Here is an 18,737-nt window from a genome sequence, read left to right on the forward strand (position 1 = left end):
GGATCCTAGGGGGGGCAGTATGTCAAGTCTGCTATGGGTTACTCAATATCTGTATTAAGGTTGGTTCTGAAGTGAAGGAGTCTGGGTACTTTACAGTGTACACCGGGGGCTGCTAGCTCACTCTCCTGCCCCCTCTCTAGAAATGCCTTTGTTGTGTAACCTGCTTTGAAATGCTAACCTGTGAACAAGATAGTGGCGCCTTCCCAGCCTTGTTCTCTGTGGGGAGTATGGGGTGTCAAGACTTCGGTCTGGGAACGAAAGAAGTAGCATCCTAGTGTGAAGATGTGTTGCATAGATTGCCCCCCGTAGGAATCCTTTAGATTCATACTTTAAATACTGGATTAGTGCATATGTGTTTCAGTCCTTCAATCTCTGCCATGGTCCACAGTTCTGATTACAATAAACTTGCTACTTTATCAAGAGACTCGTTATTGAATTCAGCCGACTTGACATCCACTACTACCAAGATTACTGTTTTGCCCTGAGAGAAGGGTAGCTCCACTATGAAATCTAAGGAGACCACGGTCCAGGGGCGTGTTGCCGTTGGAATAGGCTGGAGCAGCCCCCGGGGTTTCCCCCCCCCTTCTTTTTGCCATGATGCAGATCGGGCAGGAGCTGACATATTCTGAAATATCCTTTTTCATTTGTGGCCACCAGAATTGCCTGCTTACTATATGCAGTGTTTTCACGTACCCAAAGTGCCCGGCTAGTCTGTTACGGTGGCAATGCTGTAAAATTTCGGACCGGAGGCTCCGGGGCACATAGATTTTCCCTTGATAGTACCAGTACCCCTTTTCCCCCTTTTCGACCCCGTCGGGGAGGCTCCCTGCTTCTTTTTCTACTTCATCTTTCAGTTTCTCCCCTCCCCATAACCCCTCGAGGTCGGTCTTTTTCCCTGATCGGGTCATTACACCCCCTGTGATGGCCGAGGGGGAAATGAGAGAGTCTATTACTTCCTCTCTCTGGCTCTCGTGCTGCGGCAGCCGCGAGAGTGCATCCGCTAGAAAGTTTTTCGACCCGGGGATGTGTTTCAGCATGAAGTCAAATTTGGCGAAAAACCCCGCCCACCTAATTTGCTTGGCGGTTAGCTTCCTCCTTCCTGTTAGAGCTTCTAGGTTCTTATGGTCAGTCCAGATCTTGAAGGGAACCCTAGCCCCCTCTAGCCACGACCGCCAAGCTTTTAGGGCGTAGGTGATGGCGAACGCCTAGGGGAGGGACGGTGGCTCAGTGGTAGAGCATCTGCTTGGTAAGCAGAAGGTCCCAGGTTCAGTCCCCGGCATCTCCAAAAAAGGGTCCAGGCAAAATGGTGTGAAAAACCTCAGCTTGAGACCCTGGAGAGCCGCTGCCAGTCTGAGAAGACAATACTGACTTTGATGGACCAAGGGTCTGATTCAGTATAAGGCAGCTTCATATGTTCATCCCACACTGACCAGTTTCGCTGCTCATTAGAGAATTTTTTGGATATGTATGCACAGGGTTTTAGCTTCCCATCCTCGTCTTTTTGCATTAATATTGCTCCTACGGCCACGTCGGAGGCGTCGCATTGCACCACGAAGGGCTTCAGCTCGTCGGGGTGGGCTAGCACCGGCTCACTGGTGAAAAGCCTTTTCAGCTTCTCAAAAGCGGCTTGGCATTCCTGTGTCCAGTGCAAGCTCGCCCCGGGTCGCTTCGCCTCGGTCCCCTTCCCTTTCGTCTTTAGCAGCTCGGTCAGGGGTAGGATCACCTGGGCAAACCCCTTTATGAATCCCCTGTAGAAATTTAAGAATCCAATGAAAGATTGCAGCTGCCGTCGGGTTCGAGGGGCCTCCCAGTCTAGCATGGCTTGGACCTTCGCGGGATCCATTGCCAGCCCCTCCCCCAACACCCGAAACCCTAGGTAGTCGAGCTCCGTTTGATGGAACTCGCACTTGGACAATTTGGCATACAACTTATGCTGGTATAAAGTAGTCAATACTTTCCGAACCAGGGGCACGTGGGACTTTAGATCTTTAGTATAAATAATGATGTCATCCAGGTACACCCCCCCCCCCCTTGTACAGGAATTCCCGTAACACTTCATTAATGAAGTTCATAAAGACTCCCGGTGCCCCTTGTAAGCCAAATGGCATCACTAAGTACTCAAACTGTCCCATCGGGGTGTTGAACGCTGTTTTCCACTCGTCCCCCTCTTTGATCCTAACGCGGAAATAAGTGTCCCGGAGGTCGAGTTTGGTGAAAACTTTCCCTTCTGATACTGTGCTAAGGAGGTCTCTTATGAGGGGGATGGGGTATGCGTTAGACATGGAAATCCCATTGATCCCCCTAAAATCGGTGCAAAGTCTAAGGCTCCCATCCTTCTTCTTCCTAAATAGGACGGGGGCGGCGTGAGGTGCCGTGGCGGGTCTAATGAACCCCCGTTTCAAATTTTTGTCGATGAACTTCCTAAGTTCTTCCTTCTCTGCCCACCCCATGGAGTACAATTTTGCTCGGGGAAGCTCCTGCCCCGGGATCAGTTCGATCACACAGTCAGTGGGTCTGTGGGGCGGCAGTTCGTTGGCTTCCTCCTCACTGAATGCCTGCTTCAGGTCCCGGTACTCCCTGGGGATCGACCTAACTTCTTCCACCGTGACGCAGACCTTTTTGTTCCGCGGCGGAGGGTTGGGGCCCCACTCCTCCCTCCACCGGTGGTGGGTGCACCTCCAGTCCGTAAAGTCTATGGTGTGGGGACCCCACTGGATGTCGGGCTGGTGCCTGGCCAGACACCCCACCCCTACGACCACGTCAAACGTCGATGAGGGAGCTATCACAAAAATCTCGATCCCCCAATGCTCTTTAGTCCCCACCGGTACCGCCTGAGTCTCTTCCGTGCACGGCTCCCCTTTCATTGTCGTCCCATCCATTTGCTCAAACTGGATGGGTTGAGGGAGGGGGGTCCTAGCCAACCCAAGGGCTTCCACCAGGCGGGGAGTAATTATCTCCCTGGTGCACCCTGAATCTATTAGTGCCCGGGTATGCATGAATCTCTTCAGGTTGGGGTTCAGGAGGGTTATTTGTATGAACATCAGTTCTCCCGTTATGCTCACTGTGATTGGTGCTGGTGGCTTTACGACCTGCATCTTGGCACCCATCAGTGCAGGTTGCTGTCGTTTCCCGCCGGCTTGCCATCCCCCGACTCTTCACTGGGATCCTCAATGGTCATAATATCCTCGTCAACTGCCACCGACATGGCGATGTTGCCCCGACTGGGTTCTTTAGGCCTTCCCTCTCCCTTTTTTGGGGCGCTTGCCAGTGCCTTCGCCAAGGGAGGGGTGGCTTGCAGCTTCCCGGGACAGTTCGCGGTTAGGTGCCTGGGGGTTCCGCACCGGAAGCATCTTCTCCCGGCGCTCGGGGTGGAGCCCGCGGTTGAGCTCGGGGCCTTCTTGGTCCCGGGTTTAGCGACGGCTTTGGGGTTCCATGCTCCTTTTCCGCTTGCTTGTTGTTGGCGGCGAAGCAGCACATGTTGTAGGTTTGTTTCCACCTCGCCCGCCAGTTGGATCCACCCTACCAGCGTTTCGGGTCGGCCCTGCGTGTAGCAACGGTCCAGGACACTTGCGTTGAGGCCATTCATAAATGCTTCGCATTTCATACGCTCGCTCCAGCCCCTCACTTTTGAGCAGAGCGACTGAAACTCCGCTGTGTATTCCCAGATCGTTCTCGCCCCCTGTTCCAGCTTGCGCAGCCGGGCCAGCGCTTTCGACTCTTGCAGTGGGTCCCCGAACTGGCAAAGCATGGTTTGTAGAAACTCACGCACTGAGGCCAACGCGGGGCTCTGTGCAGCGTAGAGGCTAATGAACCATTTCCGAGCAGCTCCCTCCATCTTGGAGGCCAGGTAGTCCACTCGGCTGACCTCTGTGGGAAAGGAGTCTCCCCAGTGAGTCATGAAACTGTTGCACTGGATCGTGAAGTATTCCACTTCCTCCAGGTCCCCGTTGAAGGTGATCTGCAGCTCCCGCCCCCTCGCGCTGTCCCTCGGAGCCGGTACCGCTAGTAGCCTCGGGTCCCCCGGCGGCGCCGGTGTATCCCGCGGTTCCCCTCGTGGGGGCCTCGGTTCGCCTCCGGATCGCGTCCAGTTGTTCCTGGATTTTTCAGGTAATTTGGGCATGACTAGCGTGGACCTTGTCCATTAGTGCCCAGAGGGTTGCCACATCGCCTTGCTGTGGTCTCTCCCCTTCTTCCATCGGTTTGGTGGGCTCTCCGCTGCCTGGCGCCGATTCAGCCATCTAGCCAAAGGTCCCAGTTTGGATAAGCTCCAAAGGGATCAAACTCAAAATGTCAAGACGTGGAACTTCAAGCAAGGTCGGACCATGTTGCTTTAACAATTAATCCATTTATTGAGAACACACATACAGTATGGAGGCAGATTGAGTTTGATACTGGCCCAAGATTGGAGCCAGTCTTTTCTAGGTTTCTACCGGCGGGAAACAATACAGTCTTTTTCACACACCCAGAGACAGCCAGCTCTTCTCAGGGTGTTATCTCTTTCCCAGAGGAAGAGTCCTTGAGGATGTGGACTTCAAAGCTGCAGCTGGCTTTTCGTATAGGGGTGAGATTTCACTCCTGCGGTTACATTGTACAAAAAAAAGGGGGAGAAGGAAAGGCATTTGCTACAACTCTCAGGGTTAGTAAAGCAGAGTTCACACTAGGGTACATCATGGCGTTAGTCATGTCAAGCATTCTATTCTACATTTCAATCTCAGCAAGTTACACGTCTGACACTCCTTCCAATTCCTAAAGGAGCCCCCCCCCAAGTCTTTAGAGAGCTGTTTATGGAGCCACTTCAGCTTCTTTAGGCTTCTTCCATTTTTACTTCTCATAGGGATTACCTATGACTGCGCTTTCAGTATTTCGCTTTTAAGAAACTCCTACCCCTCTTGGTCAACCTTCTTCCTAAGTATTTCTGACCATGGGATTTTACCCAGCATAGTTCTAAGTTTGTTGAAATTTGCCTTTCTGAAGTCCACCCTATAAGTCTGACTACAGGTAGCTTTTGCCTTTCCTAAGACTGTAAATTACAAAATCACATGGTCACTACTACCCAGGGTGCCCACTATTTCCACTTCCTCAGTTAATTCTTCCTTGTTGGTGAGAATCAAATCCAAGATAGCAGATCCCCCTGTTCACAGTCACAGAACCTGTATTGGCAAAACCAATCCCCTTGTTTCCTTCTTCACTTTCTGGAAAAGGAAGTTGTCAGCAAGACAAGTTAGGAATCGATTTGACCTTTCATTTTTAGCAGTGTTGGACTTCCAACAGATGTCCAGGTAATTGAAATCTCCCATGATCGCTGTGTTCCTTCTCTTGGAGAACTTTGCAATCTATTGTAGGAATCATAGAGTTGGAAGGGACCTCCAGGGTCATCTAGTCCAACCCCCTGCACAATACAGGAAACTCACAAATACGTACCCCAAATTCACAGGATCTTCATTAAGAAGAAGAAGAAGATATTGGATTTATATCCCGCCCTCCACCCCGAAGAGTCTCAGAGCGGCTCACAATCTCCTTTACCTTCCTCCCCCACAACAGACACCCTGTGAGGTGGGTGGGGCTGGAGAGGGCTCTCCCAGCAGCTGCCCTTTCAAGGACAACCTCTGCCAGAGCTATGGCTGACCCAAGGCCATATCAGCAGGTGTGAGTGGAGGAGTGGGGAATCAAACCCGGTTCTCCCAGATAAGAGTCCGCACACTTAACCACTACACCAAACTGTCAGATGGCCATCATTACTGTCAGATGGCCATCTAGCCTTTGTTTAAAAACCTCCAAGGAAGGAGAGCCCACCACCTCCCGAGGAAGCCTGTCCCACTGAGGAACCGCTCTAATGGTCAGGAAGTTCTTCCTAATGTTGAGCTGGAAACTCTTTTGATTTAATTTTAACCCATTGGTTCTGGTCCTACCTTCTGAGGCCACAGAAAACAATTCCACACCATCCTCTAGATGACAGCCCTTCAAATACTTGAAGATGGTGATGCTATCACCTCTCAGCCGCCTCCTCTCCAGGCTAAACATCCCCAGCTCCTTCAGCCCCTCCTGAAATCCCCCAAGGACCCACCTCCTTAGTGGCTATGGAGGCCCCTCTCTGTGATGTCACTGGCTCCTCCCTACGATGACACTGGGCCCTGGTTCTTTGAAGGATCTGGCATAGCAACATCTCTCAGCCCAGCCCCAACCCTCCCTCCCCCCCCCCCATGGTTTGCTTGTGACAACAGATTGGGGGAGGGGGGCAGAGAAGGTGGATGTTCCTTCCACTCCTGCCCCAAGCTCCCTTTCCCCCCACTATGCAGCTCCAGCTCCCACCTTTCTGCCCTTACAAGGGCCCCCAAAGCAACTAACACTTTCAGAAATATATGATTCAAACACATTTTGCAATTAGCCCCCCAACATAAATCATTAAAATAAATTAAAAGCAGGTAGAATATGTAAAGGTAGTCCCCTGTCACTAAGTTGTCCCTGAGCCATGGGGTGATGTGTGGTGTCATGACGTTTTCTTGGCAGACTTTTTACAGGGTGGTTTGGCATTGCCTTCCCCAGTCATTTACCTCCCCCCCCCCCCGCGCTGCCCCCCATCTGGGGACTCGGGAAGGATGGAAGGCTGAGTCAGCCCCGGCAGAAGATCGACAGAGACCGAAAAGCAGGCATGGAAACCTTGGTGGAGGAAAAGGGGAGGCAGAGGACAACCAAGGCGCCAAGAGGTCTTGTCCTGCTGGTCTCCCTAAGAGCGCCCCAGAGCCGGGCGGGGGAGGGGATGACCGGAAGGTTCCCTCGGGCGGGGCTGCTGGCACCCCAAGGCGGGCAGCTGAGCAGGCCGGTCCGCCCCTAAGAGATCAGGCCGTCCTTCAAGCAGGTGGATCCCAAGCACAGGAGAGTGGGGGGAAGGTCAAGGAGACCACCCGGAGGAGCCCACTCCGGTCAACGGGCTGCCTCGGCCTGCGGGGGCCTTTCTGCAGGACGAGGCTGCGGTCTTCAGGCAGAGGGAAGGGAAGGCAAGGCCGCTCCTGCCCGCCCCCCTCCCTCCCGCTGGACTGGGGAGGGGCGAGGTTCTGGGGGGAGCCCCCCAGCAGCCGTACGTGAAGGGAGGGAGGAGCCTGGGGTGGCTGACCCCGGCCGGCTTCCTGCGGGTCCCTCCAGTCCAGTTCCTCCCCCCCAGCCCTGCTTGCTGCCCGAGCACCGGGGCAGGGGGCATTCCCAGCTGGGCGCCCAGGTGCTGGCTGGGGCCTCCAACTGCCCGCAGGAGAAGGAGGCGCAGCTCGCTCAGCGTTCCTGCCGCCGCCGCCGCCGCTCTGGGGCAGCCGCTGGGGGCGGCCTCGCTTGCCCCCTGGAGCTGGAGCGGCCGGGAGCCTCAGCCTTCGCCGCCGCGGGGCACCTGGGGGCTGGGAGACTTCTGCGGCTGGAAGGGCTGCTGGGCAGGAGCCGGCGGAGCTAGGACCTCCCTCCCTCCGCGGCGGGGGCTGCCGTGGGCGAACCGGAGGGAGCTGCAGCCCAGCCCTCCTCCCCTCCTTCCGGCTATGGTGGCTGCCACCTGCTGCTCCGCCCGCCCGCCGGCCCTGGGCTGCCGCTGCCGGGCGCACCTGCGCTGAGCGGAACCGAGGCGAGGTCCGCCCCTCCTTTGCTGCCTGAGTCCCCTCTCCTCCCCTCCCTCCGTGGCCAGCAGGTGCGCTCTATGCGGCGAGGAGCCGCGGCTCCGAGGAGGCGGCAAGCGGCAGCAGGAGGAAGGAAGGGGGAGCCGGAGCCGCCCGCCCGCCGGGAAGGTGAGTCGCCCCCTCGGCCGCGCCAGGCTGCCCGCCCGGGCAGGAGCACCTGCTTGCCGCCCTGCCCTTCCCTTGCCCACCTGCCGCTGAGGGGCCGCCGCCGCCGCCGCCGGGTGCCGAGCAAGAGGGGGGGCGCGCCGCCTGGCGGGGGGGCCCTTCCCTCCTCTCCCTCCGTGGGCAGGGCGGGGGGGGCGGCAGGTGGGGCCGGGGAAATGCCTGGCTGGCGGGGTGGGGACCCCCGGCAACTCCAGCCCCGTTGCTTGCCTGCCTGCGAGGCCTTGGGGGTGGGGGGGCGGCAGGGCAGGGCCCCCGTGCAGAAGCCCCAGGCTCGGCTGCCTCCGGCGAGGCTGCTATGGCCGGAGCTTGGGGGCCCCGAGGAGGAGGAGGGCGGCGCGAAGGGGAGCCGAAGCAGCAGCAGGCCGGGCGCTTTGGTCACCCTTGCTGTGGGGCTGCCGGACTGTGCCTGCCGGAGAAGTGCAGAAGCGCCGGGACTTGTGCTTGGGCCGCCTCCTCCTGCCCGCATACGCGCAGGTCCTGCTAACAAATCTCCGGCCTCTGGGATCAGTCCACCGCCCCCCCCCCAGCTCTGGCCCATAGCCCGGCTGCCCAAGGCCAAGGGAGGGGCTTCAGGCCGTGGCACTCAGAGCCGCGTCCCTGCCCGCCTCCCCCCGCTGTGCTGGCCCCTCCTGAGGGGGCGAGGGTGAAGGCGGAGAGGGCGGGACCCCCCCACACACAGGACGGCCGGGCAGGGCCCCCGCAGGCCGCCGCCTGCTTCTCGAGGGCCGCTCATAATTCAGGCTGTTCCCTCTGCCTCCAAACCAGCTCGGGAGGTGATGCCTAATACCCGAGCGGAAGGCTGCTGAGGGTTTGTCTGTTGTGCACCAAAGGGGCTACAAAGCCCTCAGTGGGGTGAGTGGCCAGTGGCCATTGGGAGAGTTCTCCCCTGCTTTCCTCCCCAGTAGGCTCAGCACAGCTCCCCCCCCCCCCCTGCTGCTGGGTCACCCTCACAACAACCACCCTTTGAGGCAGGCTAGGCTGAGCGCTTGTGACTGACCCAAGGCCCTCCAAGCAAGCTTCCACGGCACACGGGGATTTGAACTTGGGTCTCTTAGGTCCCAGTGTGACACACGAACCTTTGGAGCTGGCACAGACCTTTGAGGGGTTGAATGGTGAAGGTCACAGGCCAGGAGGGAGAATCTGGCTCCCAAGTTCATTCCAGGCCATTTCCGGGCAGGGGGGGGGGGAGACATTTCTTGGGCTGCTTGTGGATGTTTAACGAGTGGCCCAGTGACCTGTGATGAAGGGGGCAGGGCGCTGTGTATACATTTTTAAAACCATCCTTATTGGAAAAAACTTCAAGGAGGTGTACCTCATTACCTTTCTGATTGTGTCGTTTTGATTTGCTGGCAATCCTAGCTGACTTCTGCTAAAGACTGTTGTGGGCATATTAACAATGAACAAATCAAAGCTCTTCTAGCGATAGATTCTGCCAGAACCATCTCTCCTGAGTGCCTGCAAGTGTTCGGCAAGCCCAGCCGTGCCCTTCTCCTGAATGCACTCTGGCATATGGGTGCCGTGTGTCAGGGTCCAGGTTTTTTGCCTTCCTAGCAGACCTCGTGATAGCGGTGCCTTCACTTGTCATGGTTACTAGGATCAGGACTCCCCAGAACTGCTGTTGCCAAAATGGCGAATTAAGTAAGTAAGTTTTATTCTTATATCCCGCCCTCCCCCGCCAAAGGCAGGCTCAGGGCGGCTCACAGACATGGCGTGCCATGATTTAGATAAAATACAAAATAAACAATGATTTAAAATACAGTTCAATTACATAAATTAATTAAAATAGATAAGACAGGTGCTGTAACTACTATCAATCTCAATTATACATACTGTCATACAATCATTACTGTCAGTTACAGTTATGCATAAGATGGTTAAGGCTACAAAACAATTTAGTCAATTTGGTCTGGTCCTGACTTAAATGCAAGCTGAAAGAGAAAGGTTTTGCAAGCCCTGCGGAACTGATTCAGGGCTCGCACCATCTCTGGAAGTTGGTTCCACCATCGAGGGGCCATTGCTGAAAAGGCTTGCTCCCTGGTTGTCTTCAGTCTAGCCTCTCTTGGCCCAGGGATTTGTAAGAGGTTTTGGGAGCTAGATCTCAGTGCTCTCCGGGGAACATATGGGAAGCAGAGGAATGAAGGCGGAGGTCGAGTTTATCCATCTTGAGCTTCAGCCTGAATGGAAGGGTTCCTGAGGGACTTTTCTGGTTCCCCCTCGTCCACCCTCACAGACCACCCCAGCAGCTGCCCCGGAGGCCCTTCTCCAGTGGCGCCCCCTAATGTTATCCTCATGGTTCTCTGGGCCCTGCCCTACCCTGCTGGTGGGAATTCCCAGAGGTCTTAGCGGTGGGGCCTCAGGAGGGTGTGGAGGGACCGAGAGGCCACCCTCTGAAGGGGACCTGTGGGGGGCACTTGCCTGGAGGCTTTCAAAGAAATCAGAATTGGGGGTGGATGTGAGGACATTTCCAAGTGGGGCTCCAGGTTTCCTTTGGGCATTTGACATGGAAAATGCTCCTCATTTCTTGAGAGGTGGGGAATGGGGAAAATCCCTGCTTGTATGTGCAGCAAGGAGGGCCCCCCCCCACACACACAGCCTCTTACACGACAGTTGTTTTTAAAACACTGAAGCTCTGTTGGGTGCGAACGTGTCTGCCGCTTGTTGTTTGGCTCGGGTCCTTTTGTCCCAGCCAGGTATTCTGGTTAATTTCAATGTATTGGATAGAACCCCTGTAAATATCAAGAGCCGTGTGGCTCTTTATCTTTTTTACCTCTGTAAATACTTTTGCCTTTTTAGTTTTGAGTACTGCAAAGTACAATGCGTAATGGCTTTAGGGCATCTCGGAGTGGCTTTTAAAAGTTGACTCATGAGAGCATGTTGATTTCCTAAAAGCAGAAGTAAAACTTCTTCAGCCAGCCTGCAGATGGGCTCGGTGGCCTTTTATGCTGAGCTTCCCATGGGTGGAATGGGAAGACATGAGCTTGCGCAGGGCAGGGTAGGACGTCCGGAGGCTGCGGAAGGGCCAGAGGGCCCAATCCCTGCTCTTCCCCTTATGTATTAAAACACTCTGCCTTTCCTTTGGGGCTCCAGGTGGCTTACTGTGCCAAAATTAAAAACACGTCCCCAACAAGAAACCCCAACTAACCTTCCCAAGGCCCACAGCATCCACTTTGAAACACTCTGAACTTTCCTCACCCGTTCAGGGAACAGGCTGTGAACTGTGACTGACAAGGCTATTGCCAGGTGACCGCCAGCAGGTGGCCCACTGGGAGAGATGGGGAGAGAAGGTCTTGGGCCATGAAGGGTTTCTCAGAGTCATTAGTCAGGCCTGGCGTTAATCTTGGAAACTAAACTGGCAACCAGTATAGAGATGTTCCCAGATGTTCCCTGAAAATAATCCGGGTGCTGCCTGCTGAAGCAGTTGCAGCTTCTGGGTTGTCTTCAAGGGCAGACTCATGTAGAGCACATGACAGTGATATGAGAATAAGGCTACCAAATCATGGGTCCCTGGGGCCAGTCGGGTGAGTCTTGGTGATTTGGTGGGCACAGTGCAGCTGACAGGAGGCACTCTTGACCCCCCATGGAGCCCAGGGGCCAGTTGTTCCTTCTCAGGCTCCCTTCCCTCCTACGGTGACTGTGTGGATGAAACAGAGAAGGGAGAACTGGCCATGCTGCCCTGCCTGCGTCCTCTCAAGTCACACGCCGGCCTGACAAAGATCTCAACTTCACACACTGACTTGGCCTAATGAAACGTTGCTCTGTGGATCAGGAAGGTGAATGGTGGAGGTCCGGGGCTCAGTCCCAGAAGGTTCCAGGTGCTGCAACCCGCTGGCTGCTTCACTCCCAAGACCTCCAGCCAGCCACAGGTGCTGTGGGTTTTGTAGAAGCAAGCTGAGGTGCCATTGCAGAGTCTCACTGCGTGCACTGGGGGTTGGGTGTGTGAGAACCCCACGGGGGATTAGATGTGTTGTAGGCAGTCCTGATGGACCAAGGCAAGAGTGAGCTGGGGTGGGCCTCTCTTCCAAGAGCACTTTGCACATAATGTTTCCACTGCTCATGTGCAGAAATGTGTGCCGGGCTCCTTAAAGAGTCGGGGAATTAAGCCATGCCCCCTTTTGATGTCACAGGGGGTGCTGGTTGGTCTTTAGTCACACAGCATCCCTTCTGCAGAGCATGCCCAGCTGCAGTCTCAGCCAGTGGGCAACAGAGGGAGCTGCCCTGGCCCCATGCTGGGGGTGTCACTTCCCTGAAATCTTGCCCCTCCACAAAGGTGGGGAAGGGGGGGAAGTGCAGGCTTCCAACACTGCCTCTCGCACACACCTGGTCTCTGCTTTGCGCTGGAACCATCCCCCCCCCCTTCTCGAGTAGCGTAGTGTTGTTGGAGAGATGCCCAGGGCCAGCCTGGTTGTTGTCGGAGAGAGGCCCAGGGCCAGCCTGGTGGTTGTCGGAGAGAGGCCCAGGGCCAGCCTGGTTGTAGAGGTTGGCTGGATGAGCGGGGGAGGGCTAATTGTGAGGCTAGAATGGAGGATGTAAACGGGGTGGATGGTGTCGTGAGCTGTTTCAGGTCCCAAATGGGGAGAAAAGCAGGGCAAAAGTAAACCAGGCAGATTTGTGCCGGGATCGCTTGGGGGGGGGGGGGATTAATGGAGAAGGTGTGGCATCAAAGGGATTAATGAATTATTTCCTTATACCCAAGAAGAGAAAGGATCAAAATAGTATGCAGTGGTTTTGAATTCATTTGTTATGAGGACTATCTCTAACATAAATGTCACTTTGTTGGACTGGGCTATGTTTGTCATAAAATATGCCAGGTACTGGAGATATAGGGCGTTTTCGCACTTACCTTAAGCCGGAGCGACGTCCCTCTTCACCGCGCAGCGTCTGCACGGTTTTCGCACTAATTGCTGCGGAGCACCTGGAAGAGCCGCAAAGTCCCGCGGCTTTTGTGGCGCAAATGTAAACCGGGTTTTGGCAGTTTACATTTGCGCCGCAAAAGCCGCGGGACTTTGCGGCTCTTCCAGGTGCTCCGCAGCAATTAGTGCGAAAACCGTGCAGACGCTGCGCGGTGAAGAGGGACGTCGCTCCGGCTTAAGGTAAGTGCGAAAACGCCCATAAACTTTATAAAGGACACAGGCACACCCTATTAAAGATATTATTTTTTATTCAAAATACAAACATGCTTAAAACATTAACATTCTTACAGTATTTCATAGACTCATAGAGTTTGAAGGGACCTCCAGAGGCATCTAGTCCAACCCACTGCACAATGCAGGAAAGTCACAAATACCTCCCCCCTACACACACACACACACACACACAGTGTGACCCCTGCTCCAAGTCCAGAAGATGTGGGGGGGACCCTCCACAGGTTCCCTGGCCAAACTGGCCTAGAGAAAAATTGCTGCCTGACCCCAAAGTAGTGAGCAGCATTTCCCTGGGCATGTCAGAAAGGTCCATGAGAACTAAGCCCTGATGCAGCCCTTCCCGCCCTCCCTCTCATGAACTGCCTCAGCTCACAGAATCAGCATGGCTGTCAGATGGCCATCTAGCCTCTGTTTAAAAACCTCCAAGGAAGGAAAGCCCACCACCTCCTGAGGAAGCCTGTTCCACTGAGGAACCACTCTGTCAGGAAGTTCTTCCTAATGTCAAAAACTTTTCTGCTTTAATTTCAGCCTGCTGGTTCTCATCCAACCTTCTGGGGCAACAGAAAATAACTCTGTACAACAGCTCTTCAAGTGCTTGAATATGGTGATCATATCACCTCTCAGTTGTCTCCTCTCCAGGCTAAACATAACCAGCTCCTTCAACTGTTCTTCTTAGGACTTGGCCTCCAGACCCCTCACCCTCATAGAATCATAGAGTTGGAAGGGACCTCTAGGGTCATCTAGTCCAAACCCCTGCACAATGCAGGAAACTCACAAATACCTCCCCCTAAATTCACAGGATCTTCATTGCTGTCAGATGGCCATATGTCAAGCATCTTGTTTCTTTATTGTTTCCTTATTAGTATGCCTGTGTTGCTGACTGTTATTCTAATGTGTTGCACTTCAAAGCCATGTAACCTTTCCTTAGTTCTCACTAGTGGAATGTCCTCTTTGAAGATAAGGCCTCTGGGAATACTTTCCCAGTCTCAGGTCTGGAGTCTGAACCCAGGATGTTGCTAAACCGCAATAGTAGATAACATAGCAAGCATGTGAATTTCACACGCCGAGTAGAAATTCCTAAGGTATCTTTGATGTGCCCCCTTAAAGCTAGTACTCTTGAGTTACACTATATCACTTCCAATCTTGTGCCTGTTCGAGCACAAAGGATTATCAATAAACCAATACTTTGTTTCAAAATCAAGGACTGGTTATTTTGAGCTTTTGATAAAGTTCCTCATCAAAGGCTCCTTAGAAAGCTTGAGAGTCATGGAGTAAAAGGACAGGTCCTCTTCTGGATCAAAAACTGGCTGAGTAATAGGAAGCAGAGAGTGAGTATAAATGGGCAGTCTTCGCAGTGGAGGACGGTAAGCAGTGGGGTGCCGCAGGGCTCGGTACTGGGTCCCATGCTCTTTAACTTGTTCATAAATGATTTAGAGTTGGGAGTGAGCAGTGAAGTGGCCAAGTTTGCGGATGACACTAAATTGTTCAGGGTGGTGAGAACCAGAGAGGATTGTGAGGAACTCCAAAGGGATCTGTTGAGGCTGGGTGAGTGGGCGTCAACGTGGCAGATGCGGTTCAGTGTGGCCAAGTGCAAAGTAATGCACATTGGGGCCAAGAATCCCAGCTACAAATACAAGTTGATGGGGTGTGAACTTACAGAAACTGACGAAGAGAGAGATCTTGGGGTCGTGGTAGATAACTCACTGAAAATGTCAAGACAGTGTGCGTTTGCAATAAAAAAGGGCAACACCATGCTGGGAATTATTAGGAAGGGAACTGAAAACAAATCAGCCAGTATCATAATGCCCCTGTATAAATCGATGCTGCGGTCTCATTTGGAGTACTGTGTGCAGTTCTGGTCGCCGCACCTCAAAAAGGATATTATAGTATTGGAGAAAGTCCAGAGAAGGGCAACTAGCATGATTAAAGGGCTGGAACACTTTCCCTATGAAGAAAGGTTGAAACGCTTGGGACTCTTTAGCTTGGAGAAACGTTGCCTGCGGGGTGACATGATAGAGGTTTACAAGATAATGCATGGGATGGAGAAAGTAGAGAAAGAAGTACTTTTCTCCCTTTCTCACAATACAAAACTCGTGGGCATTCGATGAAATTGCTGAGCAGACAGATTAAAACGGATAAAAGGAAGTACTTCTTCACCCAAAGGGTGATTAACATGTGGCCACTGCCACAGGAGGTGGTGGCGGCCACAAGTATAGCCACCTTCAAGAAGGGTTTAGATAAAAATATGGAGCACAGGTCCATCAGTGGCTATTAGCCACAGTGTATGTGTGTATATAAAATTTTTTGCCACTGTGTGACACAGAGTGTTGGACTTGATGGGCCGTTGGCCTGATCCAACATGGCTTCTCTTATGTTCTTATGTTCTTATGAGATCTGATGCTTGACATTTTGGAAGTGATCCCTTAAAAGTTCAACTGACCTGTCGACTTTCAAGCCGAATGGCTGAAGGAGCACCAGCTAACAGTGAACTGATTAATCCATTGTAGAGGATAGAGGTGCAGACCCCTCCGTGGCACATCATTGACGTGAGGCAAGTCGCGGGGCGCGGGTCCCCTCTACACGTACAGCAGCTGTTCATCACCCCTCAGAAGTGGGAGTCACGAACGTCTGCCACCTTGATGGACGAAGCTCCAGTGCACCGGGAGATCATCTTAACGAGACCATCCCACGGGGGTCGTGGTGGCGGGGCTCCAGGGGGAGGCCGTGAGGGTTGCCCTCAGGAGGAGGGGATGAACATAAAGAACACTGGCCTGAGGATGGTGGCGGAGTACCACCGGGCTCCAACTCTGAAGGGGAGGACGGAGGAAAAGGCCTGGGGGAGCCAGACATCCTGGAGACGGTGAGAGAGGAGATGATAACTATGGTGAGAGGGCTGAGAGACGAGATACAAGCCAACACCGCGTTCTTGGCTCGGGAAATGCAGAGGCAGATCGACCGCCTGCTGAGACCGGATCCGAGGGGAATACCATGGATTCCAGTAAGAGCACCGCCTGCTCCACCTGCGGCACCCCCAGCCCCACCTGCAGGGCCACCTCCAGTCCCGGGGCAACCAGCAGCCTCGGCACCTCAGCCGATACTACCAGGTCCATGAGACTATGGGAGGGGGAGAGACCTGGACGCCACCTTCGATGGCGACCCTGAAGAAGTGGAATACTTCTCGACTCTAGCCAATAGTTACATGCACTATTGGGGGAACACATTTCCAGACGAGTTCAGCAGAGTGGACTACCTTGGGTCCAAGCTAAAGGGAGCAGCCTGGAGATAGTACGTGAGTCTGTACTAAACCAGGGGCCCTGAGCTAGACACCGTGACAGGGTTCCTGCAAGCCTTGCTCACCCAATATGAAGACCCCCTGCAAGAAACCCGAGCCATCACCACACTACAGGAGATGCAACAAGGGGTGAAGTCAGTGCGTGAGTATACGGCCGACTTTAGAGCAAACTCAGCCAAAATCTGGGGGTGGAGTGAGCTGATGAAGATAGAGCAGTTCCAGAGGGACCTGAACACAAGTTTGTTGGATCGGGCCCTGCAGCAAGCGCGCCCTACCACGTTGGTAGGGTGGGTGCAGTTGGCAGGGGAAGTGGAAACCAACATGAAATGAGTGTCCCTACAACGTCAGCTGCAGCAAGGGAGTAAGGGGGAACATGAGTCTCGGTCGGGGGCAAAGCCAGATGGAAAAAAAGGCCCACAGGCAGGGGGAGCCACCAAAACTCCCCCTCTGTGCAAGTGCTATTGGTGTGGGGACCCGAACCACCTGGTGGCAGACTGCCCGGAGAAACCTCGAGGCCCCCCTTGCTCTGAAGCCTCCAACAGTGACACCCAAGAGAACATTGATCCGATCAAAGAATCGGCGAGGGGGAACACCGCCGCCTCCACCATTCCTGAGGAGGAACCCATCATCCTGGATGAGCTGAGTGAGATGTCCTGGGAAATGGAGCAGGTGGGAAACGAGGACGACCTGCACTAAAGGGTGCCAAGCAGCAGGTCGTGGATCTAACGGCACCACTGAGGGTGAGAATAACTGGGTCTTTGTTTTTTGTTCCATTGACTTTACTAAATCCGAAGCTCAAGAGGTTTATAAACGCACAAGCCCTAATTGACTCGGGGTGTACGAGAGAGATAATTCCTCCCAAATTAGTAGACACCCTCGAACTCACCCAAACCCCACTACCCCATCCCATCCAATTTGAACAGATGGATGGGAGCATAATGAGGGGTGAACCGTGCGTGGAGCAAACCCAGAGGCTGCCTGTGGGCATAGAGGACCATTGGGACACGGAGCTGTTTGTAATTGCCCCCTCAGCTTCCTTTGATATAGTCTTGGGAGTAGGCTGGTTAACCAAACACGAGCCGGACATTAAGTGGGGGGATCAGACCATTGACTTTACAGACAATAAGTGCAAGCGCCACCAGTGGGTCAAAACGTGGGAACCCGACCCCCCCCCCCCCTAGAAATGAGAAGATGTGTATGGCTGTGGAGGAGGTCCAGGCCAATCCCAGGGAATACAGAGACTTGAGAAAAGTATTCAGTGAGGAGGAAGCTAATGAACTCCCTCCTCACCGGAGCATGGACTTTGCGATTGAACTCATTCCCGGGCAAGAACTGCCCAAGGCGAAACTATACTCCATGGGTTGGACGGAAAAGGCAGAACTGAGAAAGTTCGTAGAGAAGAATCTCAAAAGGGGTTTCATCCACCCCGCAACAGCCCTGCACGCAGCGCCTGTGCTCTTTTGGAAAAAGAAGGACGGGAGCCTTAGACTTTGCAGATTTTCAAGGGATAAATGGGATTTCAACCTCCAATGCCTACCCCATCCCCTGATCCGAGACCTGTTAAGTACAGTCTCAGAAGGGACAATAGTCACCAAACTGGACTTGAGAGACGCATATTTCAGGGTGCAAATTAAGGAGGGGGACGAGTGGAAAACAGTGTTTAACACTCCGATGGGCCAATTTGAGTACTTGGTGATGCCGTTTGGATTACAAGGAGCGCCCGGGGTGTTTATGAGGGAATACCTGTATCAAGGGGTGGTGGTGTACCCGGATGACATTATTTATTCAAATGATATGGAATCACACGTGAAGCTAGTGAGGAGGGTCCTTTCTACTCTATACAAGCATAAACTGTATGCTAAACTGTCGAAGTGTGAACAATCTTTTTAGTTTATCGAATGCTTGCTGGCATGCGGGAGTCCATTTTAATTTGGCTCCCGGTTTTTCGCTTCTGGTCCCTTCCCCTTGGTCATTAAGAGGTCTGTCAGGGGCAACATGATCTGGGCGAACCCCTGAATGAAGGTTAGATAAAAATTTGCAAATCCAATAAATGATTGTAACTGTCTGCGTGTCCTCGGGGGTTCCCAATCTAATACCGCTTGTATTTTGGCTGGGTCCATTGCTAGCCAGGTATATATTCAAACAAGATATCCCAGCACACATCTCTACTGACAACTTAGCTACTACACAAAATTGCTGCTACATTTTTGCAAAACATGCTGGGTAGAATTGCCAACTCCAGCCTGGAAACTCCTGGAGATTTAAGGGTTGTGCCTGTTCAGGTTGGGATGAGGGGAGGGGCTTCTGTAGCCCGCTGTCAGATACTGCCATTTGCTTCAGGTGATCTGTGTGGATGTAGTTCCTGACCCCAGCTGAAGATGGCAGCCATAATACCAAGCAGAAATCCATTCCCCAAAAAACTATTACGGGATTTATTTGTGCAATTACTAGGGGCCAAACCAGATGTTACAGCACCCATGTCAAGTT

At 53.5% G+C, this 18,737-nt stretch overlaps 1 protein-coding gene across 2 annotated transcripts in view; it reads left to right on the top strand.

The window, feature by feature from the left end:
- Positions 1–18,737, top strand: part of CALN1 (calneuron 1) — a 458,034-nt gene that overhangs the window by 59,512 nt on the left and 379,785 nt on the right. The window contains exon 1 of one of the 2 annotated variants that reach the window (XM_060259447.1): positions 7,635–7,760. The exons of the other annotated variant lie outside the window; for it this stretch is intronic. The gene's annotated coding sequence lies outside the window, so the exon portion shown is untranslated. Of the gene's footprint in view, positions 1–7,634; positions 7,761–18,737 lie in introns of those variants that run through there. 2 annotated transcript variants of the gene reach the window in all.

The sequence above is a fragment of the Heteronotia binoei genome, chromosome 18, assembly GCF_032191835.1.
Source record: "Heteronotia binoei isolate CCM8104 ecotype False Entrance Well chromosome 18, APGP_CSIRO_Hbin_v1, whole genome shotgun sequence".
NCBI lineage: Eukaryota > Metazoa > Chordata > Lepidosauria > Squamata > Gekkonidae > Heteronotia > Heteronotia binoei.